The following is a 15,952-nucleotide window of genomic DNA, read 5'->3' as shown; positions in this document are numbered from 1 at the left end:
AAAAATCAACGGAACTATTTATTAAGTCAAGTATTTAATGTTAATATTGTCTTTAAAAATAGAGCTAACCTTCTAAGCATGGCCTTCTATATCGTGTGATCTATGTTTGGATAGCGTTTGGCATGAGGATGTGTCCAAAAGTCTTTTACCGATATTTACTCGACATTACGTTGTATGCACAAGTAATTTACCTTCAATGAAGCTCTTTCTACAGTGAACTACTCCATTGATCTTAATGCCTACTGAGTAAAAGTGCTTGGGATACTGACTCGCTTTTCATCATGCAAAGAGGAAGAAGATTTTCGTTAATAATCTTCTTAGTATTTATCTTCTTAGCAAATTAGTATTTCGTTAAATACTGTACTGATAATTAAACCAAAATCCATTTATGATGAATATAGGATTATATTCGGGAGCAGCTGTGTTCAGATCAAATTAAATTTGATAAATGAAAATAAATAAAATTAAATAAATAAAAATTAAATTTTTGAATTTAAAATTTTCCTTCCCATTACTTTATAATATGATTTATATATATTGAAATTTAATAAAGTATAATGCTAAATAAGAAAATAATTACTTCGTTAAAAAATTATTACATACTTGTATATAATATATGCAACTATGTGATTTATGTAAATATGTAAATGGTAGATAATTCTCAACAAAGCCAAAGCCAATGTCCCTTTTTTAAATTTTTAATTTGTAGAACAGTGATATTATGATAAGAGTCTAAAATTTACGTGTTAAAAAGGGTCTAAATTTTATTTGTTTTAAAAAAAAATGTTAAGTGCAAAGACTATTTTTATTACTGTACAAAAGTTAAAATGCATTTATTAACACAATGTTCCGGATGTACAAATACGATTATGCACTCACACCCGTGCCAGGTTTTGAATCGAAATTCAACATAAATCCTATTAAATCTTTAAGCAAACATATTTGTATAGATTTTCATGGTGATAAAATGCAATTGAGGCAATTTGTTATATTCGCCCATAAACACAAAAACACATTCGTACGCACATAACGACACAGATACTCGTAATTGTCCAGATACTAAACTTCAGATTAGTAGGCATTCTTGCTCATGTATCAACTGCAGGCTATGGCTGTGTGTGCCCAAGGATTCTTAAATGGTCATTCTTTAATTAAATAAACATTGAATAATAAAATAATTTTGTGTTCCATTTAAATTTCATTGAAATGAAAATGTTTTATCTTAATTTACTCGGAAAGGCTATTTGTATGCAGGCGGTAAGGCTGCAGGACTAGATTTGTGATTGCAACAATTTGTTGCATTTCATGGTGTAAATTGTATATCGGTAAGCATTAATACATGCAAAATGACACTCCATTATTGTGGGTAGATTAGAGATAAAAGACCATAGCAAAAATGGCAATTCACTTGTCTGCGTTTACTTTAAGCATATTTAATATGATTTAAAGTGCTTAAATTATTATGACTTTATCTGAGGAGGACAGATATAAGTGAGATTATGAATTATTTATGGAATATACTGAAATAATTTTTTAAATCATATCTACGGGTAATTGAATTCATTCAAAAGGTAATGATTTTTAAAATTGAAAATATTTATATATTCGTATGTAACGAAATTATGAAGTCAGATATTATGAATACAAAAAATTCAAACAATATTATTTTGTTGTTGAATAAATTATTAAATAAAATTATTTACTGATTATTAGTGGGTTTTTTATCCAAGAAAATAAGTATGTGCTTCGCTCTTTTACATTATTAAAAACTTCTACAAATCTAAAATAGTCATTCCCTGATTGCTTCTCAGTTTATAGTCTGCATTCAATAACAATAAATAAACGAGAATTAAGCTAACGCAAAAAATGTAGTTCGCTATTAGAAGTTACTTCAGATGTCAGACAAGAATATACCTTCTTGTGGTATTAAATGATGGCGTATATAAATGTAACACAGAAAATATCTATTATTCCCTCTTAATATTAGGCTTCCGGTATTAAGTTATGTATATAGTTATAAATTCAAGAAAATACCCATTTAAATCTTCTTAATACTAGTCTACGGGTATTAAATAATGTTGTATATAGATTTACCACTGAAAAAATATCCATTGTACTTTCCTAATATTTGTCTTCTGCTATTAAATAATGTTGTAAATAGATGTAACGCTAAGAAAAAGTCCATTATACTCTCTTAATATTTGTCTTCTCCATTCTCTCTTAATATTAAGACAATTAAATAATTGTCTTAATAATTGTCTTCCAGTATTAAACGACTGGAAGTATATCCTCTTACTACTAGTCTTTCAGTACTAAATGATGTTGTATATAACTGTGACACTAAGAAAATGCCCAATATTTGTCTTCTTATATTAAATGATGTTGTATATTGATGTAACACTAAGAAAATGCCCAATATGCCCTTCTAATATTAGTTTTTCGGTATATTAATGAAGGTGTGTGTAGATCTAGCACTAAGAAAATACCTATTAAGTATAAAAATTTCTCATTTTCTTTTATCTCTTTTTCTCATTCTCAGTTCTTTAATTTACATTAAACAGCGATTTGATGTGACTATGACTCTCTGTATAACATGACCCTTGGGTTACTACAAAGATTTTTATATTTATAATAATAAATTTTGATATATTGATATAAATAAAAGTGTTCGTTGAGCAAATATTCCTTCAAAATACGGTCCTCAATTATAAAAGAATACATTGTATATGTGTTATAAATGATTTGCAATAGTATGTTTTATTAAATAATTAATTGGATTGTCTTAGGAACATCGTTTTGTATACGATTTATTTAAGATTATAGGACTTATACATAGAATAAATTTTCACTGTTTGAAAATGATTCATTGCAGCACATAAAAGTAATACGACATAAAAGTAAGGATATGTTGCCTTTGGTAATGAGCTTCAAAACAATATCTGTAGCAAATATATCTATAACCTTTTCTAAGTCCAAAATAATATCAACATCAAACAAAAATACTCATATACGAAAATTACTTAACCTACTATTGTCTATAAATATGTTCCCAATATTGGTAGAAACTGGTTCCAAAGACTAGTCAAAAGACGATTGCATAAATAAAAAGTTACTATATGATGTGGTATTTAGTTTAGAGGTGTGATAGGTCTACATCCTTCAAGATGTGACATAAACTATTAATTCTCTAATATTAATTCTCATTTGAATATTAATTCTATTATTATTATTAATTATTTATTAATTAATTGAATAGTTTTCTGTTGAGGACTTAAGACTAAAGTCGAAATATCGATTAAATAAAAATTATTGGGAAATAACTCGTTTTCCTTTTAATTTTTATTTTTAACAGTAACACAAAATTTATCAAATAGTCTGTCGAAACACTATATCTGAAATAATTATGTGTGTTCTGGATTAAAAACCTTAATTACTCTAAGATAGGATATTAGATACATGTTCATATTTGAACACGTTTTGTGTGGACTTTTTGTGCGAGACATTTGATTGACGTGCAGTTTCAAGCTTTGACGAATTAAATTAGTCGTCAAGATCGTTCAAATTGTCACCACTTGTACTATTATATTATTGTAGTACACTGATATAGCAGTTTTGCTATATCCGACTCGAAGGACCAAAATGTAGTGTTTATTATTGAAGTACACTGATATAGCACTCTTGGTATATCCGGCTCGAAGAACCAAAATGTAGTGTAATATTGTAGATGTACATTGATTGAGTATTCTGTAGTTACTGATTTTATTTAAAACAATGTTGTGTTTTTATACAAAATTATCTTAAGACTAATTTTTACATCAAGGTTAAAATAATATGATTTTAATGGACTGTATTACATTTTGTTATTGTTTGTAAAAAAAGGTTAAAAAAGGACGGAAGTCCCAAGACTAGGGATTTTCCTCCTATTGTTTTTATGAATATATTTTATTTTAATAATTTAGATACGGATGCTATTTATCTATATTTTTCCTTAGTACATTATTCTAAGAATTTAAGTGATAATGGATTTATAATAATAAACTATAATAATCAAATATATGGTATAAATTCATGTTCATGATTGAACATTCTGCCGGAGGCCAAAACTCATGTTCGTGATTGCACACCACTGGATTACTTTAGCGAGGTTACGCAAAGTACCGTATTTATGTATATAATCGTCACACTTCCGTTGCTTTGAAAACAAATATGCGTCTTTTATAAAGTAATTTTATAAAGTAAAGTAACAATCATTAAAATTGTCATCAAAAATAACCTCAAAATGACACAAGATCGTAAAATGTCTAATGGGCAACATTTGAATGTATTGATGCTGCATTGAGTAATGTCAAGCTCCAAAAATTCTACAAAAATTAAAATTTGATTGAAATCTCAATGACAAGCGTGTTTCATTTATTTTCGGTACTAGAAAATTTATACTTTGAACGTCATTCTAAAAAGAATAACTTGACTTAGTCAAAATATATGCCTTCGAAAAAGTTCTTTCGTTTTAAGTTTTTATATTAAGTAATGAAAATTTCAATTCACAACTCATCAAAAATTGATTAGCAAGTGACAACTACAGCTGTACTTAATTTACAACATATTTCAGAGATTCAGATACATATATCTAAATTTGCACTTTCAAACAGATAACAAGTATTGAAAAACACATGTGTATCCTAACACACACTCGTAAACGTCATATTATCTTAAATGCATATTAGCACATTCAAGGAAACAAATTTGCAAGCAGCTTTAGTTTGCCTGACGAGCCTGTCTGACAAAAAGCTGGACTAACCGAAATTATCTCAAGGCCGGAAAATTAAGCAAAACATTTACGTGCTGGAAAATTCAGATGTCGTTCATCGGTGCGTATGAGTGTTTTGCATAAGTGCATGGAGTGCTTATGTGTGCATATATGCGGTTGTGGTTGAGTAAAAATTAACTCATTAAAGGCGTGTGTGCTGCTCATCGCTTCACAGCTCAAACAGTTTTGTGCAATCTATGCAAAGCGCAATGAATTTGTATGCAATTGCATGCATCTATATGCAATTGTATACAGTCTCGTTTCCTATACATAAACAGACACAGTGAATGCATTTTAAATGAGCATATAAATGCTTAATTTTGTTTGTAAGTATGTTTGGCTGTATCTCTACTTTCAAGTATACCGAATTAATATTATTATTACCATTCGAGTTTGGCCAAGTTGGTGTGCGGTGCAACTGTTGACACACTGCCATTGCCAGCAGTCGATTTTGTGGCAAGCCGTAGGCATACAAGATATCTGAGGAGAATACAATTGCATTGTGTCAGAATGTTGAATCAAAGGAAACTAAATATGTTAAGTATCTTTTGAATACTACAAGTAATATTTGTATCAGCATTTGAAATTGTGTTTTACTCTTACCCATATAATGCTAAGCATAAATAGTGAATTAAATAATTATTTAGGCTTGAAATGAAATGTCTAGTTTAGTAGCTTAGTATACTTTTAATATGAGATTTAAATGTGTCGATAATTTTACTTAAAGTCGGACTTTAAACATACCACATTAAGTAATGTTAAAATGAATCTTTTATGAAGACTAAATTAAAAATACAATAAAATGAATAAGCACAAAATGCATTGCAAATGAATGATCTTGCCAGACTGATATATTTGTTCCTTGTTAATTTAACATAACAAGTATTGATAGTTCCATAGTGTACATTGTCCAATAAAATAATCCTTAAGTTATGTCAGATCTAATCTATTATGATTTTCCACTATGATATGAAAAGTTGAACATTTGTTGGTATAACTGTTTAAGTTATTCATCTAATAAAATATTTTTTTAAAAAGTACAAAAATATTAAAAATTGGATTGAATTCACGTCAATATTTTGACTTTATTGTATTGTTATTTTCAGGATACTACCATAATATTTATGTCATATACCAACAATTAAATATAAAAGACGTAGAAATAATTATTTAATACAATAACAATAAAATGGAAACTACATTTATGCTGGAATGTTTAATATATTTATAAAATGTGCCTTATATTTATACCTTGGAATAGTTTTGGAAGTCATTCTTCAGTGAGATGTAGTTCTCAAAATTTTTCCAACTCATTTCATAACCATTATTTTGCACTTTAAACAAATAATTAAACTAATTATAATAATATTTAACTTAGTCACTTAAAGCTTTAAGTCAAATTTATTATTAAAATATATACATATATACAAATTTAAATTTTGTAAATTTGATGGAAAGAATTTTACTTTTACATCAAACTTTATAACTGCCCAGTTTGTTCAGGGATGATATAAGACCGCCACAAATTTTTCAACAAAATTCGACTTTATTCATCATTACCATCAAGATCAATACAATTATTCTAGAGCTTCATCAGCGCTTTGATAACTCCCTTGCAGAATATGTCACATTTGTTCTTTAAATATGCATTAGATTTGGCGATGATTTTTTTTATCGAAGCCAAATCTGTTTCTCTGGAATATTTTTCTGTCTGTATTAATCAGCCAACAGGTAATATAGTATACGCTGGAGGCCAAATCTGTCGATTATGGCAAGTACTAAAGCAATTCAAGGTCTGTTTCGCGCAATTTGGCTATGATAGCCAAATATGATTTGTGACACAGCACATTGTTCTTGTGAAAGAGATTTTTTCTTTTTCGTAGGAAGCTGTTGTTTAATGATTTCCTTCTTTAAACGCACATAACAGTTGGGTTATGAAGAGATCGCTATAAATGGTCCGGACTTTTTAATGCAGTCAATAAGCAAAATTCCACACGCATCCCAAAATACGACCGCCTTAACCTTGTCAGTTGTCTGTTGCCTTACTTTACATTTGTTTCGATTGCTTTGGTCCATGTTTACCGGCTGCTGTCGACTCAGCTAACTGTTCATTAGCCTCTGAAATGAAGTGATGGATTCAATTTTCGTCTATTGTTACTTACTTTTTCAAAAATGAACACATTTTTGTTTTAAACTGTAAGTATCAGAAATTGCACCTTATCAACATAGGTTAACCATTGATTCGTGTGTTAAACAAGGTTTAATTTTAGTTTTTTATCTCAAATAATTTATTCGTATTTTGTAAATCCCATAAGTGATAATAAATAATGACAAATATCACATCAAATAATTTCAAAAGTAAAAATTATTTTATCAAAAAAGTTTGTAGAGATTAATAAAACTATAAAATAATAAAAAAATAAGAAAAAAACAATAGAACTAAAAAAAAAGAATTAAAAATAATTACTGTTTAATAAATATACACTACAAGTAAATTAATTCAATTATTTTATTTGATTTTTTTGTGAACAAATTCGAAGTGATTATTTGTGGCGTATCCATAAAGTAAGTATTTACAATAAAAAATGTTATTGTTAGCAGTTATTTGTAGAGTTTTTCATAATAAATATAATGAATTATAATGAAAAATTAAAATATATACAAATAATTAAAAATCAATGGAAACCACAAAACCGTACTGTAAACTTATAGTGAGCATATCATGCAAAAAGTTACCAATATATGATGGCATTTTTACATACACATGACTACAATTAAAATTAATTAAATAATAAATTTCAAAATAATTGCATTTCACTTGTTTACCCACACAATAGCAAAAAATGCAGAAAAAACGTGCAGAACCATACAATTGCAATAAAGTACACGTAACATTAAATGAAATTATATATGCAGTTGTGTGCGCACAAGTGTAAATACACGGGTAATTGCAATTAACACTGGTCAACAAAATGTCTAAAATATCAAAATAATGTCATATAAATGATTAGAGAATAAAAGAAATACCGTGACAAAGGGATATGGTGTGATTTGTGATACTTATAATGAACATATATCTTTCCAATCAACTGCTAATAAGCGATCACTTGATTTTATCAGATTTTTAGATTCGAATTTGAAGACAAAATCTTTTAAATCTATAAAAGCTCAGTACCATATACATTCCAAAATCATATTCTTATACATGTCTACGGACTTTAACGACCCCGCATTCTCAGCATTATTATCTGTAGAACTTTAAGGTATGATTAGTGAAGGTATCTCTTCACAGGGCAGGTCAAGAGAGCATTAATAGTAGTCCATTTAAGTAGCATAGATAAGAGGTTTTCTCCAATAATAAATACTGCTTAATATATAAAAACTGAACTTTTCTATAGATTGATAGGTTTGGTCTTAGTTTAGTCCGTTTATATTTATTAACCAGCTTTCGAAACCACAGAGTAAGGTCAGGATTATATTTTAGTGGACCTAAAGGGAACAATTTTAAATGCAATCAAATAAATATCGAAGAAATAAATATCAAATATCAATTACTCGTTACTTTTTTCTTACAACTTATATGTAAAGGAAATTATATATCAATATTGTTATAATTTTTTTATTTTAAAATCTCTTTCAGTAGCACAAATTTTTTAAATATGTTGTTTGGTGTACTTTATCGAACGCGCACTTTATCATTTTAATAAAATTAAACAATTTCTGTGTTAATATTTATTATATTTTTTGTTACATCGAACTTATGTTTAATTGTGAGTCCATCTGTCTGTGTTGGTATGCGAGTATGTGTTTGTATGTGAGTGAGGATTGTGCGTGCCTTTAACCTCGCTATTATTATCCTGTCGTGTTAACTGCAGAATGCACTCACAGCCTGTGGTGAATGCGGTCAAAATGGTTAAAATGTTGCACAGCTATTCGATGTAAAGTTACCTGCTGTGAGATATGATAAAGGGTAAAATATGTTGCACTTGCTGGTATAAATGGCTGTTCATACCAGCGAGTGCAGAGTAAATAAATGTAAATGTGCTTTTCAATAAACACATAAAACTGCTTAATATATGTGGCTTATTTGAAAAATAATAAGTACACAATTTTTAATCGAAATTGTGGAATTTGCCATAAACCCAACTAACTAATGAATTTTTATAGTTCTATAGTTAAAACGGCTTACTCAAGTATTATTTTAGTTCGTTAACTCAACATGAATTCGATCATTTTGGCATCTTTAAGGGTTATGAATCTAATCAAATTTATTCATATCATAAGTTTTTTGCCTTTCAGTACACAAAAAATGTTAAATGTATTTAATATATTAAATTTTAAATTAAATTAAACATTTATATAACAATACAATTTTGAAGTATGCAACTCTATTTGAAAGGTAAAAACTGTATTTGCAGTTTCTTAATTCTATATTAATGTAAAATCTTAAAGTAGTGTTTGAACAGTGTTATCAATTTCGTGGATCTGGAAGTGAATATAAACAATATGACTATATTTCACATTAGGATTAAATTTTTTATTTTAATTCATTGTTTATGCCTTGTTAAAATACAACTATCCATCGCGGGATAGTTCTACGACTTATCAGCTTAAAACTGCATTAAAATTAAAACTTTATAAAATTTATTTAATGTATTTATATTTCCATTTAATTGAAATACTTAATTACATTTTTTTTTATTAATTCAAATAGTCCAATTCATGATTCCGACAGGATGCTCATTTCCAAAGCATTAAGAGTTTAAGAATGTTCCGCATAAGCTATATCTCCATTAGTGTAACCCCAAAATATATGTTTAGTGATTTTAAATCCCATGATTTTGGTGACAAATTCAGATTACTAAAAAGTGAATACATGCGACTGGGAAAACGTTCGGTACCACAAGCCAATACCAGTTTGTGTTGGTTTTAGCACCATTCTATTAAAATGTTATACCTGCCATATCTATGTTTTTGACTTCACGTCAAAAAAAAAAAATGGTGATCGTGTGGCTGTAGTAATCAGAATTCACTGTTTGTGTCAATTGCAAAAACAAACACCCCTATTGACATTTAATATTTTTAAGAAAGAAATTTTTTTGTTCTTATTATTTAACAAAAGTTTCAAGAAAATATATTTAACGATTACAACATTTCAGGTTTGAGAATTCTAAATTTTAGTTCTGATCCCTTAATTATGTTTTAGTGTTTAGAATCGAGTTTTGATAAAGACTAGGCCATCCATGTGGTATATGAAACTCACAAATCAAAGAAGAGCAGCCACTTTATTGCAGCAGCTGTATAGATTTTAAGCGATTGCTATAAGACAGAGTTCAATGGAATTTATTTGTTACCATTTTATATTTCTTTGAAAAACATAAAGAATTAAATATGTGTAAAAAATACATATTTTGTTTTAAAAAACAAAAGAAATATTCCGTAAGCACATTTCACATATTAAAGTTTTGTGTGTTTAACAAGTTTTAAGTTTTTGTAGATTTTGTTAAATGCAAGAACCACAGTGCGTATGAGTAACATCACAAGTGGAACCACATAGTACAACACTTTAAATTGCCTATTTGTACGAAATTGTACACAAGTTTAGTTTTTTAATTTTCTATTACTCCCAATAATAAATCTCTACCAATGTGACCAAAAATGAAATTTAAATTTTCAAAGATGCTACTGGTCCAGAAAACATTCGAAAAATTTTATCAACTAAAAACTGAAAACTAAGTTGAACATAGATATATAAACTATTTTTTGGTAAATGCATAGTTATATTTAGTTTTATGTACAATACGAACATATGCGAACATATGAACAGAAGAGCATAGTTTGCACCGAGATTTTAATATTCACTTTGAAAAGATAACAACTTAAACTAAAAAAAAAATAACCAAAGAAATGTTTGTTTATTTTTTTTTGAGAAATGTACTAACATCGACCGCACGGCATGTAAGGTACCAATATCAAAGCCCGTCAGGACATTGCACAAGTGTACAGTATGGAAAAAGTTAATACTCACTTTTGGAATTTTGTGTGTTTGAATATAAATTTTTGTTGTCGGTCTGTGCAATAAATATCAGCAGCACGGAGTAAAGTGTCCAAAAAGGTATAGAAAACCAATTTAGCAAACTTTGCTACTTGGTAAATTTAGTCTTAGTTTTATGTTGTGCCATTCTGAGACTCGTAAAAATAAACTTGTACTTGCTGCTATTGCTAGTACAGTGACCCAACATCACCTTAAAAACCTTTAAATTGGAATCAGCTTTATTTTCTTTTGGACCAGAACAATGAAAATTATTCCTTCTGAACACTTAAGCAAAATGTAAAGTATTGGTTTTTAAATCCACACTGGTATGTTTTATGTGCGTTTACTTAAAGTAACTTTTTTGCTTAAAAAACTCCTTTCTGAGATTGAGTATATTTACATACATAGACATTTTGTTTAATTTTACTTTAATTTTATTTGCAATTATATATGTGAATATATTAGATTTCTCAAAGACTTTTATACGTTGATTGCATATACAAAGAGAAAAAATTTGTTTTGAAAAAAATGATAAGTTTTTAGTTTGATTCTTTAAGAAATAAAGACATCTTTGGAAATGTTAAGTATAAAAAAGTAAAGTAAATATATAAAAGCATTTAAGTTTATACAGTTTGATTATGTTATAAGTTTTTTATGTAAATAACAAAAAAAATAATAATATCACTAAAAAATTTTTTATATTTGATAGTTTCACAATAGTAAAAAAATTAAGAGTTCCTTTTGTTGTATTTACCACTACATAAATTTTTCAGCTATTTCTATTACGTATCATTGATCTTCATTCGTTGAACGATTTATCAGTTTCACTCTTCTGTGAGGTATCTGTGGTTGACCACCAATTAACTTAAAGATCCCATGTTAATAGTACCTATGGTATGTTCTCATACAGCTTTCAAACTGATAAGCCCATTTAACCGAATTTGTGCCTTTTTAGTCTGCGTAGACATTTTTTCTATTTTTTATATTCAACACTGATTCATTAGTTATAGTTTGCATGTACCATACGATTAAAATATTTTGTATTTCAAACAACTATTTACTAATAGATTTATTGTATTATTGCTTAGATATATAAAATTTTTGACACCTGCATTATTACGGCTATTAATGGAAAAATTTGTATTATTTGATGAATTTATACGTAGAAAAATTTAAATGCAAACAAATGCTTAATATATCTGTTCGCAGGTGTAGTGTATATGGAGCGCTGACTCCAAGTTTCAAATTTGGTAGGGCACGAGTTCGATTCCTGGTACTAAAAAAAAATGCCTAGTCTCAAAAAATTGTTTACGAATAATTTAATTACAAGAATTATTTCCAATACCACTGATGATGGGTATTTGACAATACTCGAAACAGATGGATATTTGACAATACTCAAAACATACATACTAATTAGTTAAGAAATTCTATTTATGCACATATAAATTAGTTTATTGAATTCAGATAGCGTTTATTTCCAAAAACTCAAATTAAAACTGACAATATACTAGAAATGATTACAATAATTCGAGCGCATAATTAATGTTTTATTTCGTTTTACCAACAGTTTGACTTTCAAGCATTTGCATATTAATTACTATAATTTCAATATCACTCATACGCAATGTTAACCACAACCGAATTGTTACAATTAAATAAACACAAACACAAAAATGGTGCAGAACTGTATAAATCCAACACATGCAGGTAGAATATCGTTATCTGTATTCTGACAGTTCAGAGTTCAACATACGATCTTTAAACATGCTGCATTACCAACTCCCGCCTCCCTTTCCACATATACGGCACACACACTTAACTGCAACAAATTATTAACAGAGGTAGAGGTGTATGTAGGACTAATGCAAATCTGCGCTTTTCTATTATTTCACCAACAAATACGTTTAAGTTTATAAACATATACATACATAACACAAGTATATATCAACACATTCATATATTTATTTCATAAAATATGTGCGAATGATTGTGAAGTGAATTTAGTTTGTTCGAAATGCAACTAAATATTTTAAAATGTAACAAAATTAAGCTGCAAAGGATTCGCAATTCCTAACATTATGCAAATTCATATACAAAAATATATATCTACACATATTATACGTTTATAATTTGTTACATTTACATTCATATATTTGTCGTATGAACATGCGTGCATGTAAGTGTGAAGAGCAAAATACAGCACAACATATATTTTGTGCACATAATAAAATTTGCTGTTACCATAGTTGTTGTTACTGTAGCTGTAGCCGTTATTGCTGATGGTGTTGTTGTTGTTGTTGTAGCTGTAGCTTTTATTGCTGTTGGTGTTGTCAGCTCTGAGGTTATATATGTTAATGCATTAAGCACACTCGCTGCATGCGTATATTTATATTGTAGAATATTATTATATGCATGTATACGTGTATGTGTTTTGCTATGTTGTGGGTGTGTATATTTTATTAATGTTATTATACAGTAACAACAGAACCATCAACAACTCGACTCATACGTATATGCATAGTGTTGTAAACGTTTAAATAAAGTGCAAGTGAGGCAAGTATGGAATATGTTTGTGCATTTATACATATAAGTGTATATATGTTGATTTGATTGTGTCTTTGCTATATTGTACAATGTAAACATTTTAAATTTCAAGCTCGTGATAATAATAATAAAAATAAAAATAATACAAATATACATAAGTATGAGTGTGCAAATGCATATTATTTTTTGCTTTCAGTGTTGGTGAGTGGAATACAAAATTGAAAACTATGTAAAATGAGCAAGAATTGCTAAATGTAGCAGTGGCAGACAAAAAAAAAGTATTTATCTTTTTTTTCTACTTTTTGTACTATTTTTTTAAAAAAAATTTACGGAAATAATGTTTGAAAAACTTTAAGCGAGGAAATATAATTTTAATATTACTTCACTTAGGTTTTATTTTACGAAGTAAAGTTGCTATATTAATTTATACTCACCACTCACTGCTCTCATCATACACTCATATCACTCTTCGAATTTTTTTTTGAATACTTTTATTCGGTTACTTATTTAAAAATTATATTAAAACAATGGATTTATTTAATGAAAGCTCCAGACTTATAGCTTACAGTCTATTATAGTTAGTATTAATCAACAAAGTAATAGATTTGAAAGAGTGAGATCAGTCAAGTGTTATATTACAGAATGATCCAATTCCACCTCAACCATCTTCAAATTAATAGTGCCAACACTTTGTATATATATCGTTTAATAACTGCTGGTTTTATTGTTTAAAAATTAAAACATAAAAGCTGGCTTAAAGCTGTAGGCAACGAAACATCAAGGAGAGAGAGCATAGTCGTTCCAATAAGATGCTGTGCAGCCTCACAAAGCATGCGTAGTCTCTTTCTAATATGAAAAGGCTACGTACCCTGATATGAAGAGGCCAGGTCTGCTTTGTGAGGCTACGTGTTTCAAAACGTTCACACTTTCTACCTCGATGTTAAGTTGCCGACTGTTTCAAGCTAACTCACTTGACTTTCTAATATCTGGCATTTTGTGGACTTTATATTCAGCACTTAACATTATCTGAGTGGTAGCGAGTTCAGAATGTGTGTTGTGTAGCCATATCGAACATTCAAAATGAATCCGAAAAATTAAAAGGTTTTCCAACACCTGCTTTTGTTGAACTTAGAAATTCTATTTTAAATAAAATAAGTTAAACAACATGTAGTTTAATTAAGTTTGGTTGAGTTAGGTTGGCGTGGTTGATTTGTGCCCAAAGCTTACTTGAGATCAAAAAATTGTACATTGTGATATCATGGATTATCGTAGGTGCAAAGATTGGAGGTCAGCGTACTAGCAACGCCGAAAAGTATGACTCCTTCATGCAATCAAAACTGAATCAATCTGAGAACTCTATAAATTTGAGCAATTCCAACTTTGCAGAAAGACAGTTCTGTCAAATTGGTAAAAAAAAACATTTTCAAAAATTTTAAATCTGCATACTTGGTCATTAGTCCCATGTCCTGTTCTAAATGTGAATTGATGATTAGGAACGACGAGAGTTCGGGTTACTATAGACAACATACCTGTCAGCAACCTATAATTTTGTCTTACCTAAGTGCCTTTAGATTATCAGATCTTTTTAAGGCTTTGAAAAAATCCGGGTGGTGTTCTCAACACCTGAAAAAGAATATATGCGGTTCGAATTAAAAACAAAAAATGCAATTAAAAAAAAGCAATTGTTGGTAGAAATATATGGAATGCACGCTCCATCGATAAAATGTGAGACATGGTTTCTAGAAATTAAATGCAGTGATTTCTATTCGAAATACAGTACTCTGGCAGACTACAAAAATGCGAAAACGAGCAGTTGCAGGAGTTATTAGATGATAACCCAACTCAAACTGAATAGTAATTGGAAAAAGCTATAAATATGTCACAAAATCATAAGCAGATATTTTTGTCACATGGGGAGGTCTGGGTAAATGGATTCCACCCAATTTGAAAAAACGTAAAATGGAAAATCGCAAAGTCATAATATCATTTTTTTATCTAATTGTGAGGAGTAACGAAACATGGATTTATTTTGAAAACCTGAAGCTGAAAAAAATCTTGGTTTCAATTTTTCGATTCCTGGCGAATCCGGTCTTTCAATACCAAGGTAGAATCGTTTCGGCAAGAAGGCAATGATTTACGTTTAGTGGTAAACCGGTTCAGTGTAGTGCGAAATTTTATACTCCGGCGAAACCCTTAAGGCAGAACACGATTGCTTACAAATAATTATTTTATGGATTGATCGAAGTCGAAAGGAAGTCAAAGTAATTTTGTGACACGATAATGTACTGTCTCACACAGCTTAACCAGTGAGAGACACCTTGAAATCGCCTAGTAGGATATCCTTCCACAACAGCAGTACTTCCCAGACCTGGCGTTATCTGACTATCATTTCTTCGCATCATCAAGTGCTTGCATTTTCGTAATTTCGAGGAATATAGAAAATAGCTCCATGAATGGTTTGCCGCAAAAAAATGAACAGTTTTTCTAGCATGATATTATGATAGTACTTAAATTACCGGAAAAGTGGGCGTATGTGTAGAAGTTGATGGCCAATATTTTGAATA

This window comes from Teleopsis dalmanni, chromosome 1, assembly GCF_002237135.1.
Source record: "Teleopsis dalmanni isolate 2A chromosome 1, ASM223713v2, whole genome shotgun sequence".
Lineage (NCBI taxonomy): Eukaryota > Metazoa > Arthropoda > Insecta > Diptera > Diopsidae > Teleopsis > Teleopsis dalmanni.
Note: the sequence above shows the minus strand (reverse complement) of the source record.